This window comes from Crassostrea angulata, chromosome 6 (assembly GCF_025612915.1).
Source record: "Crassostrea angulata isolate pt1a10 chromosome 6, ASM2561291v2, whole genome shotgun sequence".
NCBI classification, from domain to species: Eukaryota; Metazoa; Mollusca; class Bivalvia; order Ostreida; family Ostreidae; genus Magallana; species Magallana angulata.
The window spans coordinates 59,189,844-59,208,126 of NC_069116.1; the positions used below are offsets into that span (position 1 = coordinate 59,189,844).

Here is an 18,283-nt window from a genome sequence, read left to right on the forward strand (position 1 = left end):
CTTCTGACCGGAAGTTATTTTTTAAAAAATAAAAAAAATGTATCAGGTTTAGATAAAAACACGTCTATATTGCAAATTTGAGCGAATTCGACCCAGCCATCTCCGAGAAATCGTCTGCACAAAATCGGTAAGAAAAAAAAAGAATAATAATAATAACAACTAGATTCGATCTCGTTGCGAGCAACGAGTGGGTCTTCCGTCCAATTTTTGAATAGATAAGATTAAACTTATCAATTCAAAGATAAAATCGTAGGTCTAAGCGAAAAAAAGAAAAAAAAAATTTGCGGCACCCGAGGCTTGAACCCGGGTCGCCTGGGCCATGTCCACGACTATAACGACTGAGCTACTCGGACTCTCGCTTCAGAACTTTGACGCTTAATTTCTCGAGAATGCCTTGATCGATTTTAAAACTAATTACATATTCTTAATCAGTAAATGGGTCACTATAAGGTGTTAAAATTTCAAAGAAAAATATTAAAAAATAAAAAAGTCGAAAAATTCAATTTTTCAAATTTCTTTCCGGTGACGACCGGAAGTAACGGCGGACGTTCTGTTGACCGAGGTACAACAGAAAAACGGTAGATCTATCATCTCTGAGAATTTCAGCATTTTATCTTTTTTCGTTTTTGAGAAACCCGACAGACAAAATTGACTTTTTAAAATCGTAAACGGACGATAACTTCTGACCGGAAGTTATTTTTTAAAAAATAAAAAAAATGTATCAGGTTTAGATAAAAACACGTCTATATTGCAAATTTGAGCGAATTCGACCCAGCCATCTCCGAGAAATCGTCTGCACAAAATCGGTAAGAAAAAAAAAGAATAATAATAATAACAATAAGAAAAGTGAAAAAGAAACAATAGAATAATAGAAGGGTCTTCCGCTGAAGACGGAAGACCCTAACTAGATTCGATCTCGTTGCGAGCAACGAGTGGGTCTTCCGTCCAATTTTTGAATAGATAAGATTAAACTTATCAATTCAAAGATAAAATCGTAGATCTAAGCGAAAAAAAGAGAAAAAAATTTTGCGGCACTCGAGGCTTGAACCCGGGTCGCCTGGGCCATGTCCACGACTATAACGACTGAGCTACTCGGACTCCGCTTCAGAACTTTGACGCTTAATTTCTCGAGAATGCCTTGATCGATTTTAAAACTAATTACATATTCTTAATCAGTAAAAGGGTCACTATAAGGTGTAAAAATTTCAAAGAAAAATATTAAAAAATAAAAAAGTCGAAAAATTCAATTTTTCAAATTTCCTTCCGGTGACGACCGGAAGTGACGGCGGACATTCTCTATACCGAGGTACATTAGAAAAACGGTAGATCTATCATCTCTGAAAATTTCAGCTCTATATCTTTGCTCGTTTTTGAGAAACCCGACAGACAAAATTGACTTTTTAAAATCGTAAACGGACAATAACTTCCGACCGGAAGTGTATTTTCAAAAATTAAAAATTATGTATCAGGTTTAGATAAAAACACGTTTATATTGAAAATTTGAGCAAAAACGACCCAGCCATCTCCGAGAAATCGTCTGCACAAAATCGGTAAGAAAAAAAAAGAATAATAATAATAACAACTAGATTCGATCTCGTTGCGAGCAACGAGTGGGTCTTCCGTCCAATTTTTGAATAGATTAGATTAAACTTATCAATTCAAACATAAAATCGTAGATCTAAGCGAAAAAAATGAAAAAAATTTTTGCGGCACTTGAGGCTTGAACCCGGGTCGCCTGGGCCATGTCCACGACTATATCGACTGAGCTATTCGGACTCCGCTTCAGAACTTTGACGCTTAATTTCTCGAGAATGCCTTGATCGATTTCAAAACTAATTACATATTCTTAATCAGTAAAAGGGTCACTATAAGGTGTAAAAATTTCAAAGAAAAATATTAAAAAATAAAAAAGTCGAAAAATTCAATTTTTCAAATTTCCTTCCGGTGACGACCGGAAGTGACGGCGGACATTCTCTTGACCGAGGTACATTAGAAAAACGGTAGATCTATCATCTCTGAAAATTTCAGCTCTATATCTTTGCTCGTTTTTGAGAAACCCGACAGACAAAATTGACTTTTTAAAATCGTAAACGGACGATAACTTCCGACCGGAAGTGTATTTTCAAAAAATAAAAATTATGTATCAGGTTTAGATAAAAACACGTTTATATTTAAAATTTGAGCAAAATCGACCCAACCATCTCCGAGAAATCGTCTGCACAAAATCGGTAAGAAAAAAAAAGAATAATAATAATAACAATAAGAAAAGTGAAAAAGAAACAATAGAATAATAGAAGGGTCTTCCGCTGAAGACGGAAGACCCTAATAAGAAAAGTGAAAAAGAAACAATAGAATAATAGAAGGGTCTTCCGCTGAAGACGGAAGACCCTAATAAGAAAAGTGAAAAAGAAACAATAGAATAATAGAAGGGTCTTCCGCTGAAGACGGAAGACCCTAATAACTAGATTCGATCTCGTTGCGAGCAACGAGTGGGTCTTCCGTCCAATTTTTGAATAGATAAGATTAAACTTATCAATTCAAAGATAAAATCGTAGATCTAAGCGAAAAAAAGGGAAAAAAAATTTGCGGCACTCAAGGCTTGAACCCGGGTCGCCTGGGCCATGTCCACGACTATAACGACTGAGCTACTCGGACTCCGCTTCAGAACTTTGACGCTTAATTCCTCGAGAATGCCTTGATCGATTTTAAAACTAATTACATATTCTTAATCAGTAAAAGGGTCACTATAAAGTTTAAAAATTTCAAAGAAAACTATTAAAAAATAAAAAAGTCGAAAAATTCAATTTTTGAAATTTCCTTTCGGTGACGACCGGAAGTGACGGCGGACATTCTCTATACCGAGGTACATTAGAAAAACGGTAGATCTATCATCTCTGAGAATGTCAGCCTTTTATCTTTACCCGTTTTTGAGAAACCCGACAGACAAAATTGACTTTTTAAAATCGTAAACGGACGATTACTTCTGACCGGAAGTGTTTTTTCAAAAATGAAAAAAAATGTATCAGGTTTAGATAAAAACACGTTTATATTGAAAATTTGAGCGAAATCGACCCAGCCATCTCCGAGAAATCGTCTGCACAAAATCGGTAAGAAAAAAAAAGAATAATAAGAAGAAAAGTGAAAAAGAAACAATAGAATAATAGAAGGGTCTTCCGCTGAAGACGGAAGACCCTAATAAGAAAAGTGAAAAAGAAACAATAGAATAATAGAAGGGTCTTCCGCTGAAGACGGAAGACCCTAATAATTGAAGAATGTTTTTGTGTAAATCTTAATGTACGAGTGTTTTCAAGTTGTTCTACAGTCCAACAACCCCTTTATGTTGAATATTTTAGGTAGAAAATAAAAAGAAAAAAAAATGGAGAGAAAGAAATAGAGAGAAAGAAGAAATCTTGGCTCCGGCATAACAGTCATTTCAGCAAAGGTTCACGTCAAAACATGGCTGACGCGAAATAATTCCCGAATTTCTCTTTGAATTTGGGGCGTTTCCGCCCGGGACAGGAGCTGAATTTTTGTATGAGATGAGGAACGATGTGTGAGATGTCTGACTGCACAGGTTTGGTAACAGTGCGATGTCATTTGAAATATTGATGCGTGTTTTTGTCTGGAGGGGGGTGAAAAGACCCGAGCTTGATTTTCGTCGTAAATAAATCGAAAGTAGAATTTTGAGGTGTGGATCTCGGATTCGGTTAACGACAGTTAGGGGAAGTAAAGTCCTAAAACAATGACTGATGCATTTTGCACATGTATTTCAGTATTGAGATTTTTTTTCGTGTCGTTTATTATTGTGTTTGACTGTTTTATTTCAACAGGATTGATAAAATCATTATAAATGTAGAAATAACGAAATCAGTAACACGTAATTTTATTCGGTAAAAATTTGATGACAGTAATATCCACAGTTCTAACATTCATAAGTAGTTCACACGCTATCGTAGATACAGACTAAACGGAAAACAAGAAATATACATGCAACAGAAATATTACGCGGCTGCTTACATCCCTTGTACTGTGTAAATTTTAAGTCCTCGTACAGGCTATACTTGCCGCTTGATTTCAGGAATTTCTTCTGAATTGATCAATCCGCTGCATATTTGGCAGATAATAAGAATGGAGTCCGAGGTACATTTACACAAAATTTCATTAGGATTGAGTGAAGGGCTCGGGAGTTAGAATTTTTTTCTACAGTACATGTCAAGTACGCCAATCGAAACTCAAATGTCCAAAAATTCATAACTCTCTTAAAAGTGAACGAATTGGTCTGGTAATTAGTACAGTAATCTAGAATGGTACTAGGTTGAACAAAAAGGTCCAAGATGAAAGATTAAGTCAAATCAGTTCAGAAAAACTTAATGATTTTGTGAATAGGGGGGGGGGGGGATCGGTGCGTGTAGTGGGTAAATTTTATTTCCGCGTATAGGCTATAAGCGCCGTTTGATTCTTCTTAATTGTTCAATCCGCTGCATATTTGACAGACATTAAGAATGGGTTCCGAGGTTTATATTCACGAATTTTCATTAGAATTGAGTGAAGGACTCGGGAGTTAGATTTTTTTTGTACAGTACATGTCAAACACGACGATTGAAGCTCAAATGCCAAAAAGTTCATAACTCTGTTAATAATGAACGAATTGGTCTGGTAATTAGTACAGTAATCTAGAATGATACTAAGTTGATATTAAAGGTCCAAGATCAAAGATCAAGTAAAATCGGGTCAGAAAAACTAAATGATTTTATGAATGGGGGGGGGGGAGGGGTCGGTCAGTGACTTCTATATTAAACGGAGAATATTAAATTCTAAATATCACATATTACACAATTTTTAAACAAAATAAATATGTTAGAACAATGTATAAGCGTTGTTTTAAAGATGTAACTTTTGATTTTTTTCAACATGTTAACTTTATTTCAGTATGAATACATAGCTATGGATCTCAATACTCAAATACGGGGAAAAACGATATTATTGTAACTTCTTTTACTAAATCAAAACAGAAAAGAACAGAATCCATCATTTTAAAGATAAAAAAAATCAGATCTAAGCACACAAAGAGGGGGAAAGAAATTCGGCACTCGGGGCTCGAACCCGGGTCGCCTAGGCACATGACCACGACTCTAACGACTGAGCTACTCGGACTCTCGCTTCAGGACTTTGATGCCTTATATCTCGAGAATGCGTTGATCGATTTTTGAACAAATTACATATTCTGAATCAGTGAAAGGGTCAGTATAAGGTGTAAAAATTTCAAAGAAAAATATAAAAATATAAAAAAGTCGAAAAATTCAATTTTTCAAATTTCCTTCCGGTGACGACCAGAGGGGACGGCGGACATTCTCTTGACCGAGGTGCACCAGAAAAACGGTAGATCTATCATCTTTGAAATTGTCAGCCCTGTATCTTTGCTCGTTTTTGAGAAACCTGACAGACAAAATTGACTTTTTAAAATCGTAAACGGACGATAACTTCTGACCGGAAGTGTTTTTTCAAAAAATAAAAATTATATATCAGCTTTAGATAAAAACACGTTTATATTGAAAATTTGGGCGTAATCGAGTCACAAATCTCCGAGAAATCGTCTGCACAAAATCGGTAAGAAAAAAAAGAATAATAAGAATAAGAAAAGTGAAAAAGAAACAATAGAATAATAGAAGGGTCTTCCGCTGAAGACGGAAGACCCTAATAACTAGATTCGATCTCGTTGCGAGCAACGAGTGGGTCTTCCGTCCAATTTTTGAAAAGATAAGATTAAACTTATCAATGCAAAGATAAAATCGTAGATCTAAGCGAAAAAAAGAGAAAAAAATTTTGCGGCACTCGAGGCTTGAACCCGGGTCGCCTGGGCCATGTCCACGACTATAACGTCTGAGCTACTCGGACTCCGCTTCAGAACTTTGACGCTTAATTTCTCGAGAATGCCTTGATCGATTTTTAAACTTATTACATATTCTTAATCAGTAAAAGGGTCACTATAAGGTGTAAAAATTTCAAAGAAAAATATTGAAAAATAAAAAAGTCGAAAAATTCAATTTTTCAAATTTCCTTCCGGTGACGACCGGAAGTAACGGCGGACATTCTCTATACCGAGGTACATTAGAAAAACGGTAGATCTATCATTTCTGAAAATTTCAGCCTTTTATCTTTATTCGTTTTTGAGAAACCCGACAGACAAAATCGACTTTTTAAAATCGTAAACGGACGATAACTTCTGACCGGAAGTGTTTTTTCAAAAAATGAAAATTATATATCAGGTTTAGATAAAAACACGTTTATATTGAAAATTTGAGCGAAATCGACCCAGCCATCTCCGAGAAATCGTCTGCACAAAATCGGTAAGAAAAAAAAAGAATAATAATAATAATAATAAGAATAAGAAAAGTGAAAAAGAAACAATAGAATAATAGAAGGGTCTTCCGCTGAAGACGGAAGACCCTAACTAGAGCAAAGCTCGTTGCAAAGCAACGAGTGGGTTTTCCGCTAATGTCGAAAGCAACGCTAGAAGTACGTCTAAGAAGCAGAGTTCTTTATCTAGTAACAAAGAAACCTAAGTACAAAAAGATAAAAAAAATCGAATGATTCTTGGTACAACTTAACATAATCCGAATGTTTTTAAGTACGACTTAACCAAAAACCCTTAACCATTTCAAGAACGACTTAACAAAAAAAACCAATGTGTTTAAGTACGACTTAACAAATTTGACTTCATTTTAGGTACAAGTTTACTTTACCTTGAACTAACATCTTTTTTCTTAACCCAGAATGCAAAATTAAAATTTACGTAAAAAATCAATTTTGTTTAAAACATAATTCTGAGCAACTTTTTCTCTTCACTGCTTTTCAAAGGGTTAACCTTTCGTACTGTGTGCTCGTTGCGTCATTAATTGTCAGAAACTTATCGATGTAAAGTTTACTTTGCTGTACCTCTGTGAATATTTTCTATGTAAAATTACTATGAACCAGACAACGTTGAAATGGTGAACATTTCAAAGGGCCCCGCTTATGTAATTTCAGAGAATTCTGCTTTGACCTTGAGCTATAACTTGAAATTTTTCCAGCTGGCATAGAACTTTTAATTCAATTTCATTCCTCCTAACATACATGCATTTTTGTTCAATCTGACCAAGATTAAGCATATTTGGAAAATAATCTACTGTCTAAAACTAATTTTAAAAAGATCTGCTATGACCTTCCAGGGCTCTACATTAACTTTTTTTCCTACTTGTCCATTCGGACAAGTGACCAAAACATTTACTTGTCCGAACTTCAACTTCACTTGTCCGAAAAATTTTCAATATTAAAGATCAAATATTGTCAACTTGAGAACTTCAGTACTCTATTACTAAAATAAAATCATTTATTGATTAATACTCTAGCTATAATTAATAACCTGACTTTTTAAATGGAAACTTAAAGTGTCTTTCCTATAATTATGTACATGTATTTGTTCTATATAACATTAAACATGATTTGTCAGCTGTAGCTTTGTCATGGCAAATTACAAGACATCTTAAATTTAGCATCAGGTTTAAAAATACATGTAACTGTTATATTGATTTCTCAGCTGTTTTTTAAACTAAACATGGAATGTCATCATAGTCTATCAATGATGAATGAAACCTAAAATAAGTTACATTTCTTTCCATAATCCTTTATCTTTGCTACCTTTTCTTCCTTTCTTTTTCTTAACATATGTGTTTGGTACTTTGTAAGAACTAAGATCCACACCTTGAAAGTTGTTTGAAATTAGTGAACTTCAATCCCGATCAAGAGTAACTCAATTGCATTGCAATTTGATGTCGGGATCGAAATTCAAAATAACTAATCGATAAACTTATAACGAGACTACAGATAAACTTATTACAAAACTTTCTTTTCTTTTTTAAATGTTGGAGACTTCTTACTATAAAAAATGCACTTGTCCAGTCGGACAAGTGGCCAGCAATATTCACTTGTCCGCATATTTTTTTAACTGGTACCGGACAAGCGGACAAGCGTTCATGTCGAGCCCTGCCTTCACATTGACAGACTTGGTTCAAGGTCACTGCACGCCATTAACCAATAAACTCTGTAAAGGTAAAATATTAGCCAAATTGGGGCTAAAAGGAGAGTATATCTATGCTCTTAAAATATGGATTTTTGTGTGATCTGATATGACCTTGACTCTTCATCTACAAATATCATTCGAGGTCATTGCATATATTTTGATCAAAGGCATCATGTGGGTGAAGTATGAGGCTGAATGGAGCAAAGGGAGAGAAGATATACTCCGGACAAGGATTTGTAAAAATATAATTCTGCTATGACCTTCACAGTTTCTTTTCACTGAAAATAGGTTCAAGGTCACTACACACCCTTTCACCCTTTACTCAAACGCTCTGCTTATGTGAAGTCTGAGCCAAATAAGGGTTAGTAGAAATTATATATGCTCTCAAAAAAGGATTTTTGCATGATCCGATATGATCACCCTTTACCTAGAAATTTCATGCAAGGTCACTGCACATCGTTTAACCATAGAGACACTCTGTGAGTATTAGCCAGATTGGACCAAAGGGAAAAAAGATATGCCCCAGACAAGAATTTTATATATATAATTCTGCTATGACCTTAACCTTATACCTAAAAACATGGTTCAAGGTCACTGCACATCCTTCAACCAAAGGAACCCTGTGGATGAGGTATGAGCCAGATTGGGCCAAGGGGAGACAAGCTATGCTCCTGTCAAGCCATCTCAGATGGACAGACGGACAAATTGATCACTAGAAGGCGCCCGCATAAACATGCCTTTTTATCTAATTTAAAATAGTATCCATGCTATCTGCCCATGGTGAATAGTCATCAATATTTACAATATTTAACCAAAAAATAGCTTTTAAAAATATTTGAAAAGGTAAAAATTGTAACAAGAGGCCCAGGGGCCACATCGCTCACCTGAGCAACAATTGCCTTAATTCTGATCAAATTAGCATTACAGTATCAAAATATCTTGACAACTGAGTACAGTAGATCTTGCTAAAAAAAATTGAAAATCTGCCAATTTTTATCAACCTCTTATTTTTTGGTAAATACCAAGCCCCTTTTGTTGTTGTACCTGTAAGAAGATTTGTCTCTATTCCTATATACCCCCCCCCCATTTCATGGCCCCATTTTTCTCTAGGGAATCATGGTTTCATCAGACTTAAATCTGCATAACCTTTGCTTTCACACTAAGTACTGAGTTTTGAACCGAACACTTTCCCAGAATAGTTTTAAAGATTTTCTCTTCATATTCCTATGTAAAAATTCAAACCGCCATCACGGTCCCGCCCTACCACTAGGGACTGTGATTTTGCAAACTTGAATTTACACTACCCGAGGATGCCTCTACACAAGTTTAAACCCTTTCTGGCCAAAAATTCTTTAAAAAGAAGATTTTTAAAGATTTTCTCTATATATTCCTAAGTAAAAATTCATCCCCCATTGTGGCCTCACCCTACCCCTGGACTATTATTTAAACAAACTTGAATCTATACGATCTGGGGATGCTTCCACTCAAATTTGGGCTTTCCTGGCCTAATAATTTTGAGAAGAAGACTTTTAAAGATTTTCTCTATCTATAAAAATTCATCCCCCATTGTGACCCCGCCCTACCCCCAAGGACCATGATTTGAACAAACTTGAATCTACACTTCCTAAGGATGGTTACATGCCAATTTGAGATTTCTTGGCCAAATATTTTTGAGAAGAAGTTTTTTAAAAGATTTTCTCAATATATTCCTACGTAAAACTTGATCTCCCAATTGTGGCCCCACCCTACCCCCGGGGATCATGATTTGAACAAACTTGAATTTACACTACCTGAGGATGCTTTCATTTCAATTTGAACTTTTCTAGCCTAATAGTTTTTGAGAAGATTTTTAAAGATTTTCTCTATATATTCTTATGTAAAACATGATCCCCCTATTGTGGCCCCACCCTACCCCCGGGAACCATGATTTGAACAAACTTGAATCTACACTATCTGAGGATGCTTCTACTCAAATTTGAGCTTTCCTGACCTAATAGTTTTTGAGAAGACTTTGGCTCAGGTGAGCTAAAAAAGGTTAAGTTTACAATGCAATAAGTTGTTAAAGTTGGTTTCTGGAAGAAGAGACTTTGAAAATTTTCTTAATAAATATTGAAATTTTTTTTAGTTTTTTAATCTTTAGTTTTTAAGATCTGTGTACAAACATAGAATTGTGAGCAAATCTCTGTATCTTGCTTATAATTCGAAGCTTAACACTCAAATATGGTTAGTAAATAGAAATTGTAAACAATTATATAAAACACAAGAAACATGCACTATAACAAATAAAGAACACAATTTATTTTTTCGAAATGAATCATATATATACATGTACATGTATATACCTACATATTTCCGACAGCGATATCAAACTCTATTTAAACTGAATAAACTCGAGAAAATGCCGAGCATCTCAACAAAACCTATTGCATTAATATACCATTACGCAAAATATAATGCCGAATTACCGATAGAATGAATTGTATTTCAGTACTTTTTTGATACATCAGATTTTGCTTAATTTGCGCAGGTAAACAGTTAACTGTTTGATTTACCGAAGTCTCTGTTTGATTTGATACGTAAAAATCACGAAATACAGACGATAGTTCCCAGGTTACAAAGCATAAATAATGAAAACGAAACGAAAATCAGAACAAGCTAACACCAACGTCATGTGTGAAAACTGTCAATGCATTGAAATATTTAGCCTCAATTTACTTCACAAAATCGGCACAAATACATTTTGCATGTTTCAAAACTCTCCCTTCATTCGCGAACTGTTGCACAACAAGCAAATTCATCATAGTCAGATCGACCCTTTTTCGTATAATGTCATGGCTGCTTTAAACAAAGAACCTCGTTTTAGATGTATGGAATACGAGTCTTGGTAAAATGGGTACGCAAACCTGGGCCGTGGCAAAATAAAAGCCGGGGCAGATCGGCAATCGTCAATTCCAAATACGCATTATTTTGCAGCAATATTTACAGCAAATACAAATATACTGGTCCATCAAATATCCTGAAATTTTAATGAGATTGGCAGATTAATAACTGCCAATCTTTTGTTTTGCCCAGGCCAAGTCTTGTCTACCCATTTTACCGAATGCCGAATCCGAAGCTATTAAACTGATTGAAACACGCCTTTCCTTTATTATTATTTTCGTAATAACTCAGATTTGAAACATAATTAGACCTTAATTTTTGCAATTTATATTTTCCTTCCCATAAGGATAATTTATGCTAAACAACGTTGAATTGGAATCAGTAGTTCTTGAGAAGAAGATTTTTTAAAATGCACCCCCCTTTTTTTACAGTTTCAAGGTTTTCTCCGCTTTGAATACAGATCTGACTTTTATTTCTGCAATTTATATTCGCCCTCCCATAAGGATGCTTTGTGCCAAATTTGGTTGAAATTGGATAAGCGGTTTTAGAGAAGAAGTTCAAAATGTAAAAAGTTTACAGACGGACAGACAGACGGACAGACGGACGGACGGACAGACGGACGGACGGACGGACGACGGACAAAAAGTGATCAGAATAGCTCACTTGAGCTTTCAGCTCAGGTGAGCTAAAAACCCCAGCGGGATTCGAACTCATGACTTACAGGTTCCTAGTAACCCTCTAACCCACTGTGCTAAGGAGTTATGTGACCATTTTTGAAAAGAAACTACATGTACTTATATAATTACACTTTATTTTATTGTTTATTTCGATAAACAATACGTCACAACATGGAAGTGTCCCATATCACCTTAAACTCGGAACACCTCTGACCTAATAAGATCGCATCATTAAATACAAAGTTTGATTTAACTCTAATTTGTTTATCATCAAGAAATTGTGCATCGCTGACAAATAAAGTTTTCTTCTGTATAATGAAATACCAATTAACTGACTATTCGGACAATAGCAAGTTTATTGTCCCATTCCACAGCAACTATTTCCCTTGGCTTTGCCTCATTAAATAGTTGCTGTCTTTGGGGACAATAAACTTGCTATTGTCCTCATACCCAGTAAATACTAAATAGGCATATAATATCCCATCCACCTACATTTCATGTTATATAACCTCCCGTTTGTAACCTTCAATTTCACTGTAAAGTCAACATATCTGTCATAGCCGCAAGTTTCACAATTTATTTCTGCTTCTCATGTACTTAAAATCAGGGGCCTTAATATTGCTTACCAATTCCAACAAGAGACATCCCTCTAACTATTGATAATCATTAAAATTCATTTCATGAATCTACGCAACAATGATAAACCTTCAAGTACAGTCACTCTCAATTTTACAAAAATATTGACGGTACTTTATCCGAAACTGTTCCTTGTACCTTTAACTTAGTACACTAACATTTTTATGAAAAGACTAAGAAAGCTAATGCAATTCTGAGAAAAAGAATACCACATATTGCCAATTCCATTGAGGTTTAATAAAAATATGGCCATTTAAGTGAACCCACCATTTCCAATTTCCTTTAGTAAACACAGATTTACAGGGTTCTCCATAGTAAAACATCTTTACCTGACCTTTTAGAGGTCAACTTTTGTTCAACCACCTTTAAAAAGAAACCTTATTCAATACAACATACCCCTACATGATATAATCATGATAAAAGCTTCACATCACTTAGAAATACCCTTACATGTATACCCCCCACCCCCCAATCTTTTGATTTTCATAAAAAGTCATGGTTTGAAATGTTTTACCTAATTCTATGAAACGTGTGGCAATTTCCTTTACCGTAGTAATTTCTCACACATATGAAAACAATCATCAATGATTCTAAAATGTGATCTTTATTTGTTTATTGTATGATTTGTACCATTTTAATTAACAAATAGACAGCTGTCCTGCTTGTGATTTCTTGTTTTCATGAAAAAAGTAAGCTAACAATCATATTTAGTGAATATCTAATCTATTCTGATTTCTAGTCTCCTTCTAACCATGCTAAAACAGTAAGTTACAACCTACAAGTTAGACATCTGCCTTAAATTAAAATTAAATTCAAACACACCCAGGTAGCTGGAGACAGATCGAGTTGATTTCAATGAAAAATTTTCATATTTGACATGTTTTTCTACTTTTTTTTATGCATATATACCTTAGAAAGGTAGAAATAGGTTGTTTCTTGTTCATTTCAAAAGTAATTATCATAGCAGATGTTATTTCAAAGTCAAATGTACATTTACATATCCTACATGTAATCTTAATGCAGACAATTAAATAGAGGGGGGGGGGGATTTTTCAATTATGTAAACACATCTAAATATCTTTATGAAATAAAAAATAAAGGAAACATAATTGCATACTTTTATTGAAAAACAAATTTTCACAGCAATTATGAATTTCTTTATAAACAGCCTTAATTTTGTTTTCATAATTTCTTATCAAACACAAACCACAACATGGCATGATGCTTTCTTCAAGTTCCATTATTGTTTATGCATTATCGGATTTAATTTGAATTACCGGTAAATAGTCTGTAGAACACAAGGAATATGCATGTGGATAGAGGTGACAGGTTAATCTCAGGAGCTGACCCACAAGAATCAACAGGTACCGGTAAAAGCCATGTGGTAACAAGAGTCTGTTTTGAGCTGAAATAAAAAAAAAAAATAATTAGCTGTGTTTACATACATGTACTAGTAATAGCTGTGTTTACATTAACATATGCATAGTATTTCTGTAAAAAATACACTGACCATGCAGTGTAATAGGTATGACATATCCCAATACATGACATAACATTTAGGCAGTACAAGATCAAAAATTTGCATATCAAGTCATAATATAATATTAAAAAATTTTCATAGGTATATAAACACTTATCAAATTGAGAGAGAGAGAGTTTGAGAGAGAGAGAGAGAGTTTATTACCGTACTTGTAGTGCAACAGTCAATATTTCAATTCGTAAATTACAAACGAATATTACCCACCGAACAGCGTCAAAGTACATGTACTGGTATTAGCTTCTGGTATACCATTTTTTATCAATTCTACTGTGGGTTTTTTTTTGCAAATAAATTTAGCAAGGGTTTTTGCTTATTTTCTTATAAATTACATGTTTTAAAAACAATACTATGTGTAATAAGCATAAAACATGTATGAGTAAACTTAATGAAGAATTTTTAATAAATTATTTTTCACAGAATGTGGTACATTACATGTATGTCAATCTTTATAAAACTAGCGTATATTTCGTGCGCCATAAATTGCAAGTTTTTTGTAAATATCATTTACTTGCATGATAGGTATATATGGTCTAACCAAAATTTTCTTCACAAAGCTACAGCTGTATGTACCACATATATGTTTTGTCACAAGTATACATTTAAAAAAAAACAACCCCAAATTCCAACAGTTGAAATAAACTCAACTCATTCTCTGATAAGTTCATTGTGTTTTGTGCGTGCATATCTTATTTGTCTGCTGCAACAGCAGCCAATCAGCGGTAAGCTGAATCCACAAAAAGAAAGTTTGTGTTTTAGGAGCGGGTAAATTGTTTATGCGACACTGTCAAGAAAACCACACCAAATAATAACAGGAAACATAAATATTCACTTATATGTATTGTGTTGTAAAGTAAAGGTTTTTAACACTTATTGCATCTTGCAAAACATGTGATGACCCTTAATCATCTGTCATATATCTGATATACATGTATATGTAAAAGATGGGAGAAATAACGACGGAACAAACTGGGATTCGAACCTGGCCCTCTGAATCTCTAGTCAAGTGCTCTACCAACTGAGCTACATGTATCTGGCACCGGTATTCAAACCAGTCTGACCGTCACATTCCTTCCCCCTTAAATGATCTTCACCCTCGAAGATCACCCCTGGCAGGAGTTAACCTGTTAGTTCCAGGGGTTGGTCACAACACCAATATTGTAACAGGATGGGAGAAATAATGAAGGACCAAACCGGGATTTGAACCTGGGCCCCCTGAATCTCTAGTCAGGTGCTCTACCAACTGAGCTATCTGGCACTGGTATTCAAACCGGTCTGATCATCACATATATAAAGAATTATTTTAAACAATGTTGTTCAATAAAAAATAACACGCGCAACCTTCAGTTTTTGTCTGTAATTAATCAATATTGGCGTGCGATCAGTTCTCGCCGAGTACCATTTCTCACCAGTGCATTGTTACGTCATTTTATCAACACATAAAATTATATACGAAAATATGATGTTACAGTGCACCAGCGAGAAATGGTCCTCGACGAGAACTGCTCGCAGGCCAGTACTGCCAGTAGTCAGATTAAAAAAAGAGAATAAAAAATTACATTTAAAACATTAACAAGGACAATTTAAGTACACATCATAACTGCTAAACAAGAAAAATTATGTGAACTGGTAGAATGGTAGGCATAGTTCTAACTTGTAACCTACATGTACAAGTACATGTACCGGGTACCCGTTGGTCTGCTAAACCTTTCTAATGATACAATGATTGGCATCATAAAGATATTAAAGTCATGTTTTAACTCTGAAGTCTGAAGTATACAATTTTATTTACTTGAAGTTATGTCTACAGGATATTCATGACTATATTTGGAGTCTTCTGCACAAGAATATATGATATGTTTCTAATTAGACCCTGCTTTGAATTTTGAGTTGAAAATTCACAATCTGTTATTTTTTTAAATAGATAAATTCAGTTACCCTTTCCAGTCCCCCATGAACCTCGAGCGAGTCTAAACATCCATGAAACATGTAAAAATTACACGTTAGCCTAGTAAACAAACACCCACACCATAACAAAAACAAACAGTGTGCACGTACTTACATGTACATCTATACTATATACTAAATTTTAACTTTAACTTTTTTAAACTTTAAAAGGAGTAAAAGCCTCACCTTCTTCAGTAACATCCACATAAATCACACACTTTAATGTCCATCTTTTCCCCTTTATTACTCGTAGCTTATCAACGGCTGATCGTCGACAGAAGTGTGGCTGTCAGAATTTCCTCGTAAACGATTCACACGAGAAAAATATCCTCCTTAAACAAATATGTAGTATTGTTCCCTGTGCATGTTCATATGTTTCACAGTAAATTGAAAATGCATTTGTACGTCGAAAGAATACACAACTTCTCTTCTGCATTACGGCTCTCTCTTTTCTACAATGCCGTTCGTTACTGTTTACATTCGGCGCGCGCGCGCGGGGGTTACAAACAGGGGCGCCCCGACAAATATAGTTGCACATAGAACGTTAAAATAATGTGTGTTCATTGAATTCATAAATGAAATAGATGAAAAAAATGAAATTGAATCACAACTATTTATCTAAGACGCAACACAACGTAATGCAGTATATGCCTGGGCCTTAAAGTGGCATTTGTTCGCTTGTGTGTCTATGTAGACAAATTAACTCGTTCATGTAACGTTACGATTCACACATATTTGTTTTATGAAATTTGAAAAAAATAGGGCACAGAACTTTTTAAATTTGATACCAAATGACATTATTTAATATATTAACAATAACTGAATTAATTTTTTTTCATAAAATGATAACGATTTTTGCTCTCAGAAAAATACGTGTATGAGCTGCTGACCCCTAATTATAGGGGCCAGCCCTTTTTTCTTAATTTTAAATGAAAGCTCTCGTTATTCTAAACAACTTTTGTTCTATATGTATTAACAAAATATTTTTAGTTTAAAGGTTATAATACAAAAAGCAACAAAATTTCAGCCCCGAAAAAATCTTAAACTTTGGCGACAAATAGCTCAAAAACTAACAAAGAAATTACCAAAATTTTCATGCCAGCAAAACTATAAAATGTTACCGACAATTTCGCCAAATTTCATGCATCTATCATCTGTAGTTCCCGAGATCAACTCTGGACAAAAGACCCCCCAATTTTCAATTAAAGGGCAATAACTCATAACCGGAAGTGAATTTTAAAAATTTGAAAAAAACGTCTAGAGATATTAATATCATCTACATACCCTGAAAGTTTCATAGCAATCAGACAAAAAATGTTCGAGAAATCTCGTGCACAAAATTTGCGGGAAAAAAAAAAAATAACTAGAGCAAAGCTCGTTGCAAAGCAACGAGTGGGTTTTCCGCTAATGTCGAAAGCAACGCTAGAAGTACGTCTAAGAAGCAGAGTTCTTAATCTAGTAACAAAGAAACCTAAGTACAAAAAGATAAAAAAAACAAATGATTCTTGGTACAACTTAACATAATCCGAATGTTTTTAAGTACGACTTAACCAAAAACCCTTATCCATTTCAAGAACGACTTAACAAAAAAAACAATGTGTTTAAGTACGACTTAACACATTTGACTTCATTTTAGGTACAAGTTTACTTTACCATGAACTAACATCTTTTTTCTTAACCCAGAATGCAAAATTAAAACTTACGTAAAAAATCAATTTTGTTTAAAACATAATTCTGAGCAAATTTTCCTCTTCACTGCTTTTCAAAGGGTTGACCTTTCGTACTGTGTGCTCGTTGCGTCATTAATTGTCGGAAACTTATCGATGTAAAGTTTACTTTACTGTACCTCTATGAATATTTTCTATGTAAAATTACTATGAACCAGACAACATTGAAATGGTGAACATTTCAAAGGGCCCCGCTTATGTTATTTCAGAGAATTCTGCTTTGACCTTGACCTATAACTTGAAATTTTTCCAGCTGGCATAGAACTTTTAATTCAATTTCATTCCCCTAAAATACATGCATTTTTGTTCAATCTGACCAAGATTAAGCTTAATTGGAAAATAATCTACTGTCTAAAACTAATTTTAAAAAGATCTGCTATGACATCACATTGACATACTTGGTTCAAGGTCACTGCACGCCATTAACCACTTAACTCTGTAAAGGTAAAATATTAGCCAAATAGGGGCTAAAAGGAGAGTATATCTATGCTCTTAAAATATGGATTTTTGTGTGATCTGATATGACCTTGACTCTTCATCTACAAATATCATTCGAGGTCATTGCATATATTTTGATCAAAGGCATCATGTGGGTGAAGTATGAGGCTAAATGGAGCAAAGGGAGAGAAGATATACTCCAGACAAGGATTTTTAAGAAAATAATTCTGCTATGACCTTCACAGTTTCTTTTCACTGAAAATAGGTTCAAGGTCACTACACACCCTTTCACCCTTTACTCAAAAGCTCTGCTTATGTGAAGTCTGAGCCAAATAGGGGTTAGTAGAAATTATACATGCTCTCAAAAAAGGATTTTTGCATG

The 18,283-nt window shown here is 34.4% G+C and overlaps 1 long non-coding RNA gene and 1 pseudogene across 1 annotated transcript; both read right to left on the minus strand.

The window, feature by feature from the left end:
* Positions 1-18,283, minus strand: part of LOC128188293 (transmembrane protein 272-like) — a 78,633-nt pseudogene that overhangs the window by 36,639 nt on the left and 23,711 nt on the right.
* On the minus strand, positions 13,357-16,244 carry LOC128188295 (uncharacterized). The gene is made up of 2 exons (XR_008244142.1): positions 15,923-16,244; positions 13,357-13,657 (listed from the first exon to the last, which is right to left on the minus strand). It is a non-coding gene; the product is annotated as an uncharacterized LOC128188295 (long non-coding RNA).